The 17255-nt window shown below is 46.7% G+C and overlaps 1 long non-coding RNA gene across 1 annotated transcript in view; it reads left to right on the forward strand.

Annotated features, from left to right (window-relative positions):
• Positions 1-17255, forward strand: part of LOC118571966 — a 60537-nt gene that overhangs the window by 39746 nt on the left and 3536 nt on the right. The window contains exon 2 of the long non-coding RNA XR_004943415.1: positions 6663-6745. This is a non-coding gene — a long non-coding RNA (uncharacterized LOC118571966). The remainder of the gene's footprint in view (positions 1-6662; positions 6746-17255) is intronic.

The raw sequence follows: 17255 nt of genomic DNA on the forward strand, positions 1-17255 counted from the left end.
CATGCATCGGGGCATTAGATTGTAACTGGATTGTCTCACATGTTGTTCTGAAAGACTGGGCGTGGATTTTCCCATTAATTTCAACTCAGGAATGTGTGCTACTACACATTTTCCCTGGAGAGGGTGCGCTTCCATTTCATGAGACATGGTCTTCCCACTAAGACAGCAGCTAAATTAGATTTTCTGATCAAAGCTAAAAGAAAATATATTTTAGCTCAACAGTATCTAGGTCAAACAGTTAAGTGTTTAAAATGTTTGAAGGTCTTTTTGTTCGGCTGACCTGACATTTTAATTCCTTTCCATTACCTAATGAGAGAAACGTAACCCAGGACCTGAGGAAGTGCTGCTGGGTTGCAGTTCTTTGTAAATAATGCTTGTGAACGAAACTTTCATAATCTTTCCCCTTCCTTAATATACATGGGAATAACTTTTAAACTGTCTAACGAGCTAATGATGGCAAGCTTCAATACATATCCCAAATTTCTTCTCAGAATATTTTCATTTAGTCCCAGAAAAAAATTTTTTACTACAAAGAGACCAGAAATCCATGTGATCTGCTCTCTCACTCAGGTGAGCCTCTGAATGTCTGTTCATAAAACCCACCTGGGGACCTGGTGATCAGAGGAAGCTCAGCCTAAAATCCAAGGAGAAAAGAGCAGAAAGGAAGTGTTTGTCTGTGCTAGATTTAGGACCAAGGGTAATGATATGGCTCTAGGACCTCATCTCTCTTCTAAAATTAAGTACTCCTAGGAAGGTATTATTGTTTTTCTGAACAGTTTTTACTTACATTTTAAATTCTCTTCCAGTCTAAAATGTGAGAGTTTTAATAATCGTTCACCACCGAGCACTGGTTACATCTTTCCCTGTAGTAAACATACTGTTATAGATAATATTGTACGTTTGCACACTGATGGGTGGTTGTAATGAGTGGTCACATGGTCTACTCAGGGCTGCAGGCAGTGTGGCAGTCCCATAGTCACTGGAGGCCGGACTGAGAAAGAAACATAATGAACTGCAAAAGTAAGGAACATTTTTCTAAATTATGGGAAAATTTGAGAATGGGAGAATTTCTTTTCTAAACCTAGTTTCTGTGTTATTATGCACATTTTGCAGCATTGGCAAAGATGAACCACAATGTAAATAGGAAAGGCTAAATAAGTTCCCCCTACTAAGTGTCTTTGTCTGGGTTTCTTTGCAGTCAAATTCTGTATAGTTTCTCTTAGCGCCTCCAGGTTTACACGGCCTTGATCTACCACCGCTCTTTCTGTGTTGGGCCTCTGTTCCGACTGAAGCTCTTGCCAAGGACCCTCCAAGTTTCCAGTCTACCTTCAGCTCACCTTCTACACCTGCAGCCCTGCTACAGTCTGTGTCCCTGCCACTCTCAGGACTAATCAGAGCATTGCAGGGAAGATCTTCCTTGGAAAGGCTCCTTCTAGTCCATAGGGTTTGTGCCCAATTCGGGGAAACCTCCTGTGCATCTAGATGCAGAATGTGCCTCCCTTCTCCCCTGCCACAGTAAAGCACCACATCCCCTTTGCTCCCAGGACATTCAGAGCTTTGTCCCGGCTTTGTTTTTTAGAGGTAGGAGTGAGATGGACCATTGTTACCAGGAAGTTCAATCCCCGTGGCCACAGCAGATAGGAAGCTGTTTGTCTCATGCGCCAAGAAAGAGCTGCAACCCCTGTGCAGAAATAAGCAGCACCCATCCCCACAGCTGTCGGGCATGTGGACACTCCAGCATTCTCACTCTGCTGTCCTTAGTGGGCTTTTCTCCTGGTCAGAATCCCAGGGTCACGCACGGGACAGCTCCTACACCCTCCTCTCCAGCATTGACAGAGAGAAGGGCAAGAGCAGGAAAAAAGCGAAAGACTGGCTCCTACCTAGAAAGAAAAGTGTCTCCCACAGTCCTCTTCCTGTAGACTAGAAGCTGCGTCCCTCCAGGTTTGGACGTTGAAGTCATTGGGTTTGGCTTTGAGTTTCAGGAGAAGAATTGAAGGGAATGGGTACGTTCCTGTTGGTGTTAGGATGAATACATCACACCTGCCACATCCCCACCCGGAAAGGATCCTGAGACCGGTAGTTCATAGAGCTAACCACCTTCCTAATGCTCACTAAGCCAGTTAACACCACGTCCCTTGACCACAGCTGATCCATCCTAGTGTGATAGCCTCAGACTAAGAACTCCTGTTTGATTAGGCTAACCCTCTTGATAACTTACCTCAATTCACCTATCTGTAGAATAGCCCCTCAGTTCCCATGATGATGATAGTTTACCTTTTGAAGAGAGTTTAAAATGTAAGTTTACACCCGTTGATTTCTATAGTTAATGCTCATAACTTCACAGTGACCCTTCTCCTAAGGAGGAGTTAGCATACGAACTCTTTTCTGCCTGAATGAGTCTTGTGAGAAACGCCAGAAACTCCCTTCTGTGAACATGAGTGGTTTGAACATATAGGACCTATTCACCCTTTTTAAGATGTTTGGGCCTGGATGGCTGTGGCGCAGACCTTTAATCCCAGCACTCGGGAGGCAGAGCCAGGCGGATCTCTTTAAGTTCGAGGCCAGCCTGGACTACAGAGTGAGATCCAGGACAGGCGCCAAAATTACACAGAGAAATCATGTCTTGGGGCGGGGATGGGAGAATGCTTAGGGTAACTAGAGAAGTACCTCAGTCACAAGAGACCACAAAGAACAGTCATGGTGTTGGTGATGATAATGATTGGCAGTGGCTTTGTGTGTTGTCTATTGGGAAACTGGGACTGTCAAGTGTTGGAGGCTAGCCACAGATTCTCAGTCTTCTATGCCGGCCTCCCATATACTGGAATTGCAGTGGTGTACCACTGCACTGGGCTGGAACCATCACATTGAGCAGAACAGTACATATGCCCACACACAGTAATGCTCTACCTCCACAGTCCCCTGCCCTGATTAAACTAGGTCCATTTTCAGTCATTCTGTTTGCTTCAGGACCAACCATCCTTATCCTCCAGAATGCTTACACCACCAGACAGTTCCGGAACACGTTCCTGTGAACCCTACTAGGAGCACCAGAGCGCAAGCCTCCAAAGGCCTGCACAGCTGATGTCCACCCACATTCTGCTCGAAGGTTTTGGTGTATCTCTTTAGAGCCTTGCATTTTAGTTGATTGTGGTTTTATTCCCTCGCCTCCTCCCTGGGGGTTACAAGTTCATGGTCGACGTCCACAGAAACACCTAGACCGCTCTTACCTGTGCTTCTTCACCCCACGCGTGAACCTGCTTAGCTTATCCGTGTGCGTAGGCCTCCATCTTTGGCCTCCACAGTGATGACAGATCAGGGACCACTGTAGATAAAGAGGCAGGCTTTTCCTCATATCCCTCCAAAAGTACCTAGCCAAGCACCATCTCCCTCAGCCCCTTCCCATTTATGTCACTTAACTCTTTCTTAATATAACTGCCGCAAGCAAAGCACTGGATAGACTAATGGATGAGGCTCAGCCCCTGCCCGTGAGTTACCAGTGGAGCAGAGAGGCAGGTGTGGGTCATGTTAGTGTGTCCCAGCGTCTGCTGTTGGAAGAACAGGACGTGAGTGATACTTAGAGGAAGTCAGACCTAGGTCAGTTACAGAACAGAGGTGACTGAGCCTGGCCATGTGGACGGCATCAGAGCAGGCCACAGGAGTTACAGAAGAGAGGGGACTGAGCCTGACTGTGGACAGCATCAGAGCAGGCCACCTTTGTACAGAATGCAGCCTTTCTTGCAGACTATGAGCACTTGGAAAACCCAGTGTCACTGTGCTGTGAGGTCAGTGTCCTATTGGCCCTGGACTGTCCACCTCGCTCAGCTGCCCTGAACCCTTCAGCCTTTCTCCTGGACACCTGAAGGACACTCCACGGTGACACTTGAAAGTCAGACATCAGGAGGTGGTCATAGCAGCGAGAACACAGCACTGAGCGCCTTGTGAACCGTTGTGCACCTGCATTTAGGCTTTCATGAAGCTTAAGTAAGCCGCTGTTTCCTGTGTCACCTTTAGTGTTTTCATTTCCTCCTCAGTCCTTGTGCTAGACCTTTCCTTCTCAGCAGGGCCTGGAACTCGGGAATCTGCTGGGTATCAGGCATGCCGTTGACAGTCATTGCCGAGAGCAGTGTGTTTTCCACTGAGGGAATGACACTTCCGGCTGGTACTATTATTTCTGACCCTGTGTTGCACTGGGAGCCTTGCTGAGAAATGACAAATATGCCTTACACAGAGCAGTTGCCTGAGGAGGAGGAGGGGGAGGAGGGGAAGGGGAGGGGGAGGAGGAGGAGGAAAGGAGGAGGAGGAAGATGAGTAGGAGGAGGGGGAGGAGGAGGAGGAGGAGGAGGGAGAGGAGGTGGAGGGGGAGGAGGAGGGGGAAGAGGAGGAGGAGGAAGGGGGGGGAGGAGGAGCAGGAGGAGGGGGAGAAGGAGCAGGAGGAGAGGGAGGAGCAGTGTAAGAGAAAGGAGAAGTTTACTGAGCTGAAAAGTGATGAGGTAACAGTAGAAACAAAAGTAGGTTGGAGTATATTCTCAAGGACAACATTTTCAGACATGAGAGCATTTCCAATGGTTCAGATTTTTTCCTGTTCAAGTCTGTACGCATTTCGATGTTTGGCCATCACCTCTTTCTTGTTGGTTTCTAGAAATTTTAAAACATATGCAGTGCTTTTGCCGTATGGTGCATGTCTGTCTCCTTTCTTAGACACTCTCTTCATTCCCACAAGGGCCAGCTTATCTCCTATCCTGAAGACCTGTGTGTCCACATCCCAGCTCTCCTGTGTACTGTGGCCATAGCTGAGTGTAGCATGGCCAAGCTAGCCACAGCTGAGAGTCTGACTTCTTGACATGGGGTTCCAAAGACCACCCTGAGTCCTCTAGCTCCTGTGTTGTTCATTAAGAGTTTTCCCCCTGCTCTGGCAGGAACAGTTTCCAGTTCAAGGGTTGTTCCTGCAATCCCTTCTGAAGTTTCATTCCCTGGATTCTGACTGTCAGTCACATGACTGTGCTGGTCAGTACTCAGCTAGAACTCAAGGATGACCCTTGTCGATCTCTGGAGCCTTCAGTGACTGGAGATCTCTCCTCTCCACTGCTCTGCTCTGCCAAAGCCACTGCGCTCACCTTCCCAGAGGCCCTGTCTCCTCGATGCAGAATGCAATTGAGTTGTTTCAGTCAGATAGGGAGGGTGATAAACATGCACACAGCGGCCTTTGAAAGGAGAGGGGATTGCTTACAGCTCCCAGTAGTGGGGAGAGGCCACACCAGACAGGTCCACACAAGGAAGCACCCTTACAGGTCAGGAGGCAGAAGGGACAGATGACCCAGAGCCTGTGGATTCCAGGGACGATGGGATGAGGCGGGCTGGGTACATGGCAGGGGAGATCTAGGATTGCCTATCATTATATCTGAGGTCTCTGTGTGGTCTCTTGTCTGGTCCCTGTTAGCCCTGGGGTGATTTGAAGAAGAGAAAGGGGATGATGCTGGGATGCTCTGTCGGAGTTTCCAGAGAGTAAACACCTGGGTTTGAGACTTTTTGGGGTGGCTTGCATAGGAATGGTGTGTTGTTCACTGAGGAATCTGTCTCTGACCTACAGGGTATGGATTTCTGGGAATAGGAGCTTTGGTTCCATACCCTCCATTTGATAACTCTCCAGCCGGGGAGTACAGTAGAAAGGCCACCTGGAAATGTTGGATGCTCACTGATAAAGCTCTCATGAGGGCTGTAAGAAGGCCTAACCACTACATGGCAGCCATGGAAGGGCCTCCCAAGGACCCACAAGTGTGACTTGAATTCTGCTTCTCTGTAGCACCAAATGGTGACTCGGTGCCTTGTAGTTGGTATTTTGATAAAATCTTGTAGCCAAGAAGTATCTCAACTTTGGTCAGTGTTAGTCAAAATGATTTCTGTATTTAATCTGTAAATGGAGACATCAAATCTTCCTTGTGAAATCTGAGGGGTGTCATTTTTCTAGATGTTTCCAGAGACAGAAAGTGTAATCTCTTAATGAAGACTTCTGTGTTGTAAAAGTGGCAGCCAATGTGTTTAAATTGCTTGTTTCCAAACCCCTCCATTGGGCACATCCCAAGTGGATTTTCATTTCAAATGACAATAACTTCACATAGCTCCTCCACTCCTGAGGTGAGTAAGAAGGACTTCATTTGCCCTCTTGCCAAAAACAACTGAAAAAACAAACAAAATGTGAAAGCAAAGGTTGTTAAGACCCTGATGCTGGCGAGCGAAAAGCAGAGGTTCTGAGAGAAGAGGAACCAGTGAGGTGAATTTACAAACCTCTGCTGCTATTGTTTGATGTTCCCAGGCTGTCATGCAGGGGGAGGAATACCAGAGAAGCTCTTCTCACTTGCCCGAAGGGTGTTGGTCATGCTCTTGGGACCTATGATGCATTGGCATCGTGGGGCCTTGCTGGCCAGGGTCGGCTGCCCCTCCCAGGGTCAGCCAAACCCTGGAGCCATAGTCCTCTGTAAACACACCTTGCCTTTGCAAGCCTGCCAGAGAGCTCACAGACATCTTTTAGACCCGCATTCCGAACATCACATAGCACTTGGCCTCTCGAAGACGGAAGCATGAATTTGAGGAAATTAATTTGATATTTGTGTTTCTTCTGTATATTCTAAGTGTTTAACTGTTTGTTTCTTTGTTTTTTAATGAAGCTAATGCTCCCTACCTCGGGAGCCAGGAAATGATACACGTGAGGAAGAAAGATGATGAAATCATAAAGGAACATTTACCTAAGGTAACCACTTTGAAGCTGCAGGCATGTCAGTTGATGGGTAGAAACACTTACTGAGGACACGAGGCTAGAATTGGCTAAGAACTGAAGACATGGAGCCTTTGTGGATTCAGACGAGGTTCTGTTACCCTTGAAAGTTACATGAGTAAGTAAAGCTGATTACAGCTACATGAGTTTAATTTGCCACTTGTTTTGTTAAATGCTTTTTTATTTTAACAATGTATTAAGCCGTGAGGTCTCAATAGCACCTGTAGAATAAATGAGTTCCATTGAAGTGTGACAATTCAAACAGTGGAGAGGAGCTAACATTGCATGTGACCTAATGAACAGGAAGCCGAGCCTTCTCATTCTGCAACACTTAGGGCTGTCTTGTTCTCACATAAAAAGCAGCTTTCTGAGATATCTGGACATGTGTGATACCTACAAATACTAGACACTCACACAAACATTTGGAAGTGCCTATATCTGGAGCTATATGGCCACCATGGTTTAGAATATGCCCAAAGGTATATCTATCTAATACATAGATAGTCGTGGCACTTCTGAGACATCATCTGTCTGTGTCATCCTGCAGAGGGTAGATCTGCGCTGGTGTTTGTTTGTTTTAGATATTTATTTATTTTTATGAGCATTGGTGTTTTGCCTGCAGGTATGTCTGTAGAGAGTGTTGGAGATTCCCTGGAAATGGAGTTACAGACAGTTGTGAGCTGTCATGTGGGTGCTGGGACTTGAACCCATGACCTCTGGAAATGCAGCCAGTGCTCTTAACCTCTGAGCCATCTCTCCAGCCCCATTCTGCACTGTTGTTGTTCAGTTGCTTCAGTTCCATCAAACCTAGGCCCTTGCACATGCTGAAGGCACATGACCTGCACTGAACTTCTCCACAGCCCAGAGCTGCACTCTTAAACTCCCACACCAACACACCAGAAGTGCTTTGTGTGGTTAGTGTGAATTGGGATGTTCCTAAGTTAAGTGCACATTGACTTTTAGTGCCTGGTTCTCAGGATGGTGGTGGATCAGTGGGAGAGAGTTTGCCTGCTATCATCCAGGACTGAGTTCAACCTCAGCACAGACAGAAAAACACAGGTAGCTTAGGAGGAAAATATGTCATTAATATATTGATGACATGTTGAAATAGTTTAGATGGATTGTAGTGGATCTACAGTAATTTTACTCAGTCCTTCAGGCTTTAACACCGTTAGTAGAAGTTTCTGAAAGTACGTATGTGCCTTGCTGTATGCTTCTGGAGAAGACACTGACCTAGAACTCAACAGCTGGTGTGGAACACTGACATCTGCTGGGGACAGTAGAATGATCCCTGATGGATGACGCACTCTGATAGGATCTGCAAGTCAAATCCTAGGTAGCGCACTGCAGTGAGGATCTCTTCTTAACTGGGAGACATTAGACTGAAGCCTGTCCACAGTGCTGATTCAGAGTTCTCCAACCCCCAACACAGTTTCCTGAAACCAAGCATTATATATGTTACTCAGAAAAGATTTCATTGTATTACAGATATTCACTCCAGCAGGACCTAGGAAAATGCTAGTATCTGTTGGTTTATGTCATGATATTTATGTCATCATATCATCATCATATAGTGGTCTTCATATTTCCTAAGCAGCAGTTGTCTAGAGACAGAAGTGTTGACTCAAGAGGAAGCTGTTCCTATCTGACTGGAGAAGGTTGGGCAAAGAGGACCTACTACTCTCCAGGGCTCTGAAATACTTCCAGCATTGAGATATGAAATTACCAGAAAACAGCATTTTATTTTGTAGTTAAATTATAAACAAGTCTGTTTCCAGAATGCGTTTAAGTTCTCCAGGTTGGAAGTTTGTAAAAACGATTCACCTCCTGCTTTATAGTAAGATTGGCAGACACTCACTTCCAAACTTCACACTTGGGGAGAGACTGAGCTGTCACGTTAGAAGTGTTCCTGTCACCTGGGGAAGCCAGCTGCTGTAAAATACTTCTTGTTCTGGTGTATGCTGTGCTCAGAAGAGGTCAGAGAGGGGCTAGCTTATCCTGAGCTAAGTTAAACCCATATGCACGTGTAATCATTCCCAGGTAGAGGTCTGCTCATGGTGATTGGCAGGGCTGGATGTTTCTAGACACTTTCTCAGGAGAAACCTTGGGGACAATCTGGTAGACAGTCATCATTTCAAGGTTGCTGTTCACACAGGCTCAGGAAGAAGCTCTCAGGCTCCAGGGAATAAATGTGTTTCTAAGCGACAACATCAAGTGCATGGTAGAATCTAAGGCTAGTCCACTGTCGCTGGTCCTGCTGGTATGCAGCTCCAGTACTGTCTCACTGAGACTCCCTTACCGTGAGTTGATGAAATGCCTTCACCAGCCAAAGGGCAGCTCTCCACTCAGCTAGGCTTGTCCCTGGTCCCCAGCATTCCTGAGCAAATACAGAGACAGGAAGTGGATGGCAACTTCCTGTTAGGAAGTGAAATACCAGAGGAAGCATGCTGCAACTGAATTTTGATAGAGGTGACTTGGCATAGTATGTCCCATCAGCTTAGGAAAATAAGGGGAGTTACCTGGACACACAGTTCTAGGAAGGTGGGCATTGTCCCCCCAATTCCAGAGATCATTGCTTCCAGTGGCTCTCAACCTTCCTATCTCTGTGCACTTCCTCATGTGGTGGTGACCCAACCATAAAATTCTTTTCATTGCTACTTCATAACTGTCATTTTGCCACTGTTATGTGTTGTTATATAATATCTGTGTTTTCTGATGGTCTTAGGTGACCTCTGTGAAAGGGTCCTTTGACCACAAAGGTGTCACAACCCCCCGGTTGAGAACTGCTGATTTAGTCAAAGCCAAGAGCCCAGCTCCTGAGACTGCAAATTCCTCTTCCTGAGATGCCGTGTTCAAGGATGCCCTCTCCCCTTTCCACCGAGGAGAGGTACTCAGAACCTCCATGCCTATTCCCGCTGCCCAGCGTGAAGTTTCTAAACCATCGTTGATGCAAAAACTTTTCACTATTCAACTCAAAACCATTACAGAAAGAGTATTTTTGTACCATCTAGCCAAGAAGCAATATGAAAACTAGTCTAAAAACAGTGTCTCTACAGTGTTCCAGACCCTTCTTCTACCTTGATCGACTGGCTTCAGCTTTAAAGTCACAATTAGATTTTCTTCTATTAGAAGATTAGATTTCCATTGCTCACACAAAGAGAGGTTTGAATATATTTGGGGAAACTGACCATTTTAACTCTGAAAAGTCAAGGCCAGCTTTCTTCCTTGCAAAGCCTGCAGAATGTATTCCCAGTACTGGACAGCTGTGTTGGTTTTCAGTCTCCAGCAGTAAATAATTACTTCCCTTTCAGATGAAAATACAGCACCATAGTTGCTTCCAAAGGAGTGTAGCCCGATGGTGACATCAGAGGCTACACTGTCTCTTCACTGGGCTAACCCCCACTTTTCCTTGAACTCGGCTCTCACTGTCCTCTCCAGGAAGTTTCCCCAGCTGCAGCATCCCGTGGCTCCCATGGCTCCCTGTTCAGAGTTAGAATGTCACATTTGTCACACACGGTGTGAGTGCACAGCCTTCCACTCACCCCCACCCACGGAAGGAAGAGTTATTTCATCTGCGGGCGCAGCACAATCCCTAGTCTCTGGTGAACCATCAGTGAATGGGTGCCAGCTAGGTGGGTGGAAAGACAGGTCAGTAAGGAAGCTTTTATAGCATATGGATTATATTGAACACAGTCAACAACATACTTTAAAAATTAATTTGTGATACAGTACCATGGGCACCTTTCTTAACACATTGATGAGGAAGAGGTAATAACAGGTGCTGGAGAGATGGCTCAGTGGTTAGCAGTTCTTGCAGAGGGCCCCAGTTCAGTTCATGCATCCACATCAGGCATCCCACAACCGCTGTATCTCCAGGTCCAGGGGGATCTGATGCCTCAAGCCTCTATGTACACTTCCATTCATGTGTATAGACATGCAGAGAGACACATGCACACACATATAATTAAAATTAAATATAATTAAAGTTATAATACAGAGTTACTACTGTGAGTTTGCAGTAATGAGTGTCAATCTGTTTTTGCTCATCTATAGTGAGTTTACTATGATTTGACTATATACGTATTAATAATACAGTGGCTTATTGTCTGTATTTATAATTGAAAGAAATATTACATTATAGTTAGGGGTAAATGACAAGTTTATACTCCAAACACTGGATCTGTGAGGGTCTGTAGACTGCTAGTTAAAAGGCCCATTTGGCAAAGTAGCTGGGAACACGATGTGCGGTCTCGAGCACTGATCAAGTCGTGAGCAAGGGACAGTGTCAAGGGCAGCCATTCTCAACCTGTGGGTCACAACACACTTGGGGCAGAAACCGCCCTTTCACAGGGGTAGCCTAGGACCAGTGGAAAACATTTACATTTGCTGAAGGAGGCGGAGACAAGAGGATCATGAGTTCAAGGCCAGCCTGGGCTACACATTTTGCTGGGCGGTGGTGGCGCACACCTTTAACCCCACACTCGGGAGGCAGAGCCAAGCAGAACTCTGTGAGTTCGAGGCCAGCCTGGTCTACAGAATGAGATCCAGGACAGGCTACATAGAGAAATCCTGTCTCAAAAAAAAAAAAAAAAAAAAAAAAAAAGAAAGAAAGAAAGAAAGAAAAGAAAAGAAAAGAAAAAGAATCTTAAAAGTAGCAAAATTATATAGTAGCAATAAAAACAATTTTATGGTTGCATCATCACAACATGAGGGACTGTATTAAAGGGTCACGGCATTAGGAAGTCTGAGAACCACTGAACTAGAGGGTATTACGAATATTTGACTACATGATATAGCCACTGACCAATCAGAACCAGCTGCCCACAGCCCATTCAGATATTCACTTGTCCTAATAAATGTGGTGAGATCACCCCACTTGAGGGATAATTTCTGGGAAGTGTTGGGAGAAAATTGGGAAACAGTTACATTTAGATGGCATGTCTGTTTGCAGGCTTTAGAAGAATGAATCTGTGGGGTTGGGGATGAAATGATTCAGGAGGAAGACTGAAAGGCCCTTAGTGCAGGTGGGGTGTGAGCAGATGGGGTGAAGGAATCTGAGACTGTTGCCCTTGGTCTGGATTTGGTAGTGAGGGAGGATGGGAAGTAGTCCCAGGTTGTGGGAGTGGTTGGTACTTGTGTGTGAGACACCTGTGGAATATCCAAGCAAATGCATGCCCAGATGTATGCTAGGAAACTTAAAAAGAGGAGTCTGGGCTCAGTTTTGGTTTGGGCATGGTAGGCCTAGAGTTGGAGGTGTGAGTATGCATGGTGGCCACCCACGGAAGTCTATAATAGAAAGAAAGAAGCCGTCTGAAGTTTGATGCTTGGCCGTTTCAAGTTAAAGGTTGGAGATAGAGGAGCCGCTGAACATAATGGGAATAGAGGCAAGGAGCGGCATTAGGTGAGCTCTGGACTAGATAAGCCAAGGGAAGAAAGTCAACGGTACATGTGACCGCTCCAGATTTGTGTGGGCGCCTGCAAGGTCTGCTGTGCTTTATCAGGCACCTAGTGTATCTGAAGTAATGAGAAGGTCCGCCTTCCCTTATTCTGTCCTTGTTCTAAACCATCAGGAGATACATGTCTCCTTCATAGACAAGTGAGTTTGTGTTTGGTTCTCAACTTGACATTTTCATTGAAAACTCAGTTAGGAGGGAAATTCTAAACTGCCGTGACCATCTCTGGCCCAGGCTCTTGGAAACAGCTGTTATGTGCTGCTTCTGGGCAGAATCTGAATATCACTCTGGGTCCACAGGGGTCTGCAGTTGTTCACAAACAGAGCACGTGGGCTGCAACCTTTGGACGAAGGTGGGCAGCTGTGGCAGGGCAAGGTGGTGTTGCCTCTGCCGTAGGCCAGGGCTACCATGGGGCTTTCAAAAAGGGGGCAGAGTGCTCTCAGGGAAGGAGCTTTCCACCCTAGCTCTGCCCCCATCTTCTACTTAGCCTGCCTCAGCCAGAGGTGCACGCTGCCTGTGGGAACAGCCCCTGTGCAGTGCCGACATTTGCAGAACGGCCGTGCAAATCCTTCTGACATGCACACGTCCTGCTTGGCGGAGCGTAGGAGAGTGCTCCCCGGACCAGCTCACCGAGGCTTGCCTTTCCGCCAAGCCCGGCTCTGAAACGGATTGTGTTAGTTCTGCCTGTTTAACTGGAAGCCTGTCCAGAACGTCGTGATCGTCCTGGAAGCAGAGAGGCTTGTTTTTAACTCCATCGTTTTGACCTCAAGAGCTTCATTCAAGGGGGTTGCATCGCGGGCTCTTAAGTCCTCTAGCGGAGCCTGATTGAAAAGAGATCCGTCCGCGTCGGAGAGCAGAGTCTGCGTTGCGACAACCCAGGTTCAAACCCTAGCTCTGCCTGCCCCTTGCTTCGTTGTATGATGCCTTCCCCCATCCATAAAACCATTTCATAGTAAAATATATTCTCAGGGAGTTGTGCTATATGGTGGTTATTATTCCTATCTCATAATTCAGACCTTACCAAGAGTGTCCAACATATATGACGCCCTCAGTAAGCACTCACTATTACGACTATAAAAATTAGCCACAGCCTACCTAGATAGGCATTTGAGTACTTTTTCTTGAAGACTGGATACTTTCCCTCTCCATACACTCCCTTCCCACATGCTTCTTCTGTAATGAGAGGTGTTGCTGATGTTGAGTGTGTGGCTGAGGCTCTGGAATGTCCAGTCCTGTTGAGATCACAGCCACTGCTCCACACAAGATGCCTAAGGGCCTAAGGGAGCTATTCTTCATGATGGGGGGGGGGGGGGGGACACGACAACACGACAGTGTTGCTACATTTTTCCCAGGTCTGGGCTCAGTACTGAAGTGCAGGGGTTCTGATGCACTGGATTCTGTCATTTCTCAGTTCACTTGGCCCACTCAAGCCCCTCTGCTACTTTTTTCTGAGGCATACAACCCAGGAAGCAGCAGAAGCATAGGAGGAAAAAACGGCCTCCAGTGCCTCACACTCAGCTGCCTCGGCAAAGGAAAGTGTGTTCTGGCTCAGCTTCTCACTGCAACCCCACGTAGTTTAGATGATTGCTAGATGCCTTTGTGCAAGCCTCCGTAAGGGAGACAAGAAATTCTGGCCTTTCGCATGGTCGCCATGCATACCTTTGGATGTATAGCTTGCTCAGCCTGCAGAGGGTGCATCAGGCAGGGCCCTTCTGATGCCATAAAGGGAAGCAGTGTCCTGTAAGTAGGAGGTATTGGGTTTTCTCCTCTGACCTGCAGAGATTTTCATCTTCATTTCCTCAAGAATGGCATAGCAGCCAGACAAAGAGAAAGAGGGAACCAAGGTAAGCTGCAACTGAGCCTTCTTCCCCCGCCTCCACCTCCCCAGTATCCTCTCTCAGGCTGTGCTCAAGACAGCAGTGAAATTTTAAAGCATTTAGCCGCTCCCTGTATCCACTAGGGGCAGACTTGAAGAACCGAAAGGACATTCTTGCCTTGCACAAGATGCTTCACGGGGTTAAGACCAAAGTGTCTGGGTCTCTGGAGGAGGGGGAGGAGAAAAAGCCTGTGGCTTTCAGATTCGGTAGAGAACCTCAAAGCGGGTACCATGTTCCCCAGGAAGCCAGAAGATGATGGATACAGGGCAATGAAGTCCAGCTGCAAAAAAAATGGAAATATCTTAGTTTGGATCTAGATAATTCTCCCAAAGCGATGTATTGAAGATTGGTTCCAGCTTGGTGCTATTAGGTGATGCTATGGGCATGCCCTCCAAGGAGACAGTGGGAGTCCAAAGCCTTCCTGTCTCTCCCTTCACTTCCCAGCCGTCTTGAGGTAAACCGCTTAATGCCCTCCGCTGTGACATATCGCCTTCCCTGACACCCAGAGTAGTAGGGTTAGTCGGTCACACATTCTAGAACTTCAGAGACTAAAAGCCAAAATAAAGCTTCCTGTCCATAGGGCGGTCATGTTGCGTGTCTGTGGCAGTAAAGACAGGTGACTAGCACAGGGGCGTTCATCCGTGGGTATTGACTTGCCCCCACCCCCAGGTAAGCACCTGGATGGTCCGTATCTGAACCCTGACTTCTTTCCTCGGACAAACGCCCTGCTGTAGATGTAACTGGCTTGTTAAATAAGAAACACAGAACCAATTGCAGAGTTAAAAACCACGAGGTCAGAGCAAGAGCAGAAAACCTTACCCTTCACTGCTTCTGCTGTTCTTCCTCTCCGCCAGAGACCTACTTCTGTGCGTCCTGTCTATTTAAAGACTTTCTGTCCTGTTTTCTCATTGGTTGTAAACCCAGCCACATGACCTCCTCATCACTGCCTGTTTGTACAGACCTCCAGGTCTTCTATGGTTGGTATTGAGATTAAAGGCATGTGTCTGCCATGCTGGCTGTGTCCTTGAACACACAGAGATCTACCTAGCTCTGCCTCCCAAGTGCTGGGATTAAAGGCGTGCACTACTACCACCCAGCTTCTGCTCTGGCTTGCTCTGACCTCAAGGCAACTTTATTAACATACAAATAAAATCACATTTCAATACAAATAAAATATCACTATACCCTGCTTTGGGTGCAGTTTCTCCAGAGAAGGGGAAGAAAAGTGGAGAGGCGGGAGCAGCGTCCTTGTCCTTGATCTCTGAAAGTCGGGCAGAGGAGAGGCATCTCCTGACAGAGGGTCTCATTGTCTCTTCAGTCACTCCAACCACTACCAGCTAGGTCTCTGCCCCGCACAGGTCACAGTTCTGGTTACCACACCACAGGATGAAGACCCTATGAGAGGCCCTGTTCGTGGACAGAGACAGAAACAAAAACAGAAAGATGGGGGCCGGGTGGATACATGAAAAAAGAGTTTCTGTGTGGGGGACAAGCCGGAGCAGTTCACAGGGATATTTAAGGGGAAATATATCTATGAGCAGATACCTCAGTGACATAATCCCATTTACCTGTAGAAAACACAAGAGGAACAGCAAAGTGGCAATCGAAGTGTAGGAAACATAAAATGTTGTGTTTATTTACTTATCACGCCAACAATTTGGAAATACAATTTTCCATCTCACCTATGAGTACTTTTCAAAAAACTCTCATGGGTATCTCTTTTTTTTTTAAGTGCTAAGGAGAAATAAACTACAGGAAATATTAATTTTCTTCTAAACCTTTGATTATAACATCCTACTGACAGCCCGGAATCCTTAGTAACTGTAGCATTCATGCACCAACGTCACCCCATGGCCATGCCGCACCTATGCAGAAGCACATTGGGTCCATTGGCAACAGTTAGCACAGCTGTGATTTTTCTTACCTAGCTTCCGCTCAGGTCTTCAGGTTCTCTGTTTTCCTGACTCACGATAGTCTAATAAAAAGTGTTGTCGGGGAATGTAGCTCCTGGCTGCATAATCCAGCGTTGTAGGTCACTGGATTCTTGAACCTAGCAAGTCACATTGATGAAGGTATGTGGTTTCCTTCTCTGTAAAACAGGAATTAAAATTCCATCTTGAGTCTTTTTGCATCAATACAGTGAGAGTGTGTGGTGAGGGCCCAGCACAGAGCCCACACACTGTTCTGTTCCCATTGGTTGATTCTCACAGACTGGATGGAAGTCGCAAACACACTTAACCACGGTGTGTAGATGTCCAACTAATTCATCCTTTCTGCTTCACCTACACTCCGCTCTCATATGGCCCATACTTTTTTTATTTTTCATACTGGGGTTACAGGCGTAGAGTCCTCTGGTCAGGTCTGTGTTCTATGATGAGTGATCTAGGGAACAGGAAGTATGTCAAGCCAGTGTTTGTAAAGGCATTAGATAGCCCTATGTTTTGTAAGCCAGGGTTTTCACAGAAAACCCTTCAGTGTATTACCTTGAAGAACTTTTCAAATAAAGCAAAACGGAACTTTTCCAAACCTGCCCCAACCATCAGTGGGGCATTTAACCAAATGGGGCCCAACCCCAACAGTTACAGTTGGAACTGAGCAGTAACTCAACCACAGAGAGAAATCCAGGCTTTACTGTTAATGCCGTACTGAATTCACACCATGTTTTGTTCAGGTTCCTAGCATATGTCAGTATGCAGTGTATACTCTAATTACGTGGACATGACCTGTCTCCTGATACCCTGAGGTAGCTTCAGGGTCCCCAAATCCATGCTGAGTCCCCCGTTCACCAAATACCTTTGAGCATGAGGCAGCTGATGGCATCTCCCAGTGCCGAGGGTTCATCCCACTGGGCTTCTCACTGGAAACATTTCAAGTTCTGAAGGCCTCACCGAGAAGCGAACGTCCAAGACAACTTTGTGGATCTTCTGCAGCAGCTCTGCTCCCCTCTGATTGGCTCTTCAGTAGTAGTTTTCACAAGAGTCACCACCATGGCATATGCTAGTCAGAAGGCCCCAGGCTGCTGTGGTAGCCTCAGATAGCAGGATGCCGCAGAGCAGACCACACCAAACCCAAGATGGCCACCTAGCTTTCGAACTGCGGGTTCCTGCACTGTGGAAATGCTACAGCCCTACATAGGGACGGCTCTCACTAGCTATT

The sequence above is a fragment of the Onychomys torridus genome, chromosome 21, assembly GCF_903995425.1.
Source record: "Onychomys torridus chromosome 21, mOncTor1.1, whole genome shotgun sequence".
Lineage (NCBI taxonomy): Eukaryota > Metazoa > Chordata > Mammalia > Rodentia > Cricetidae > Onychomys > Onychomys torridus.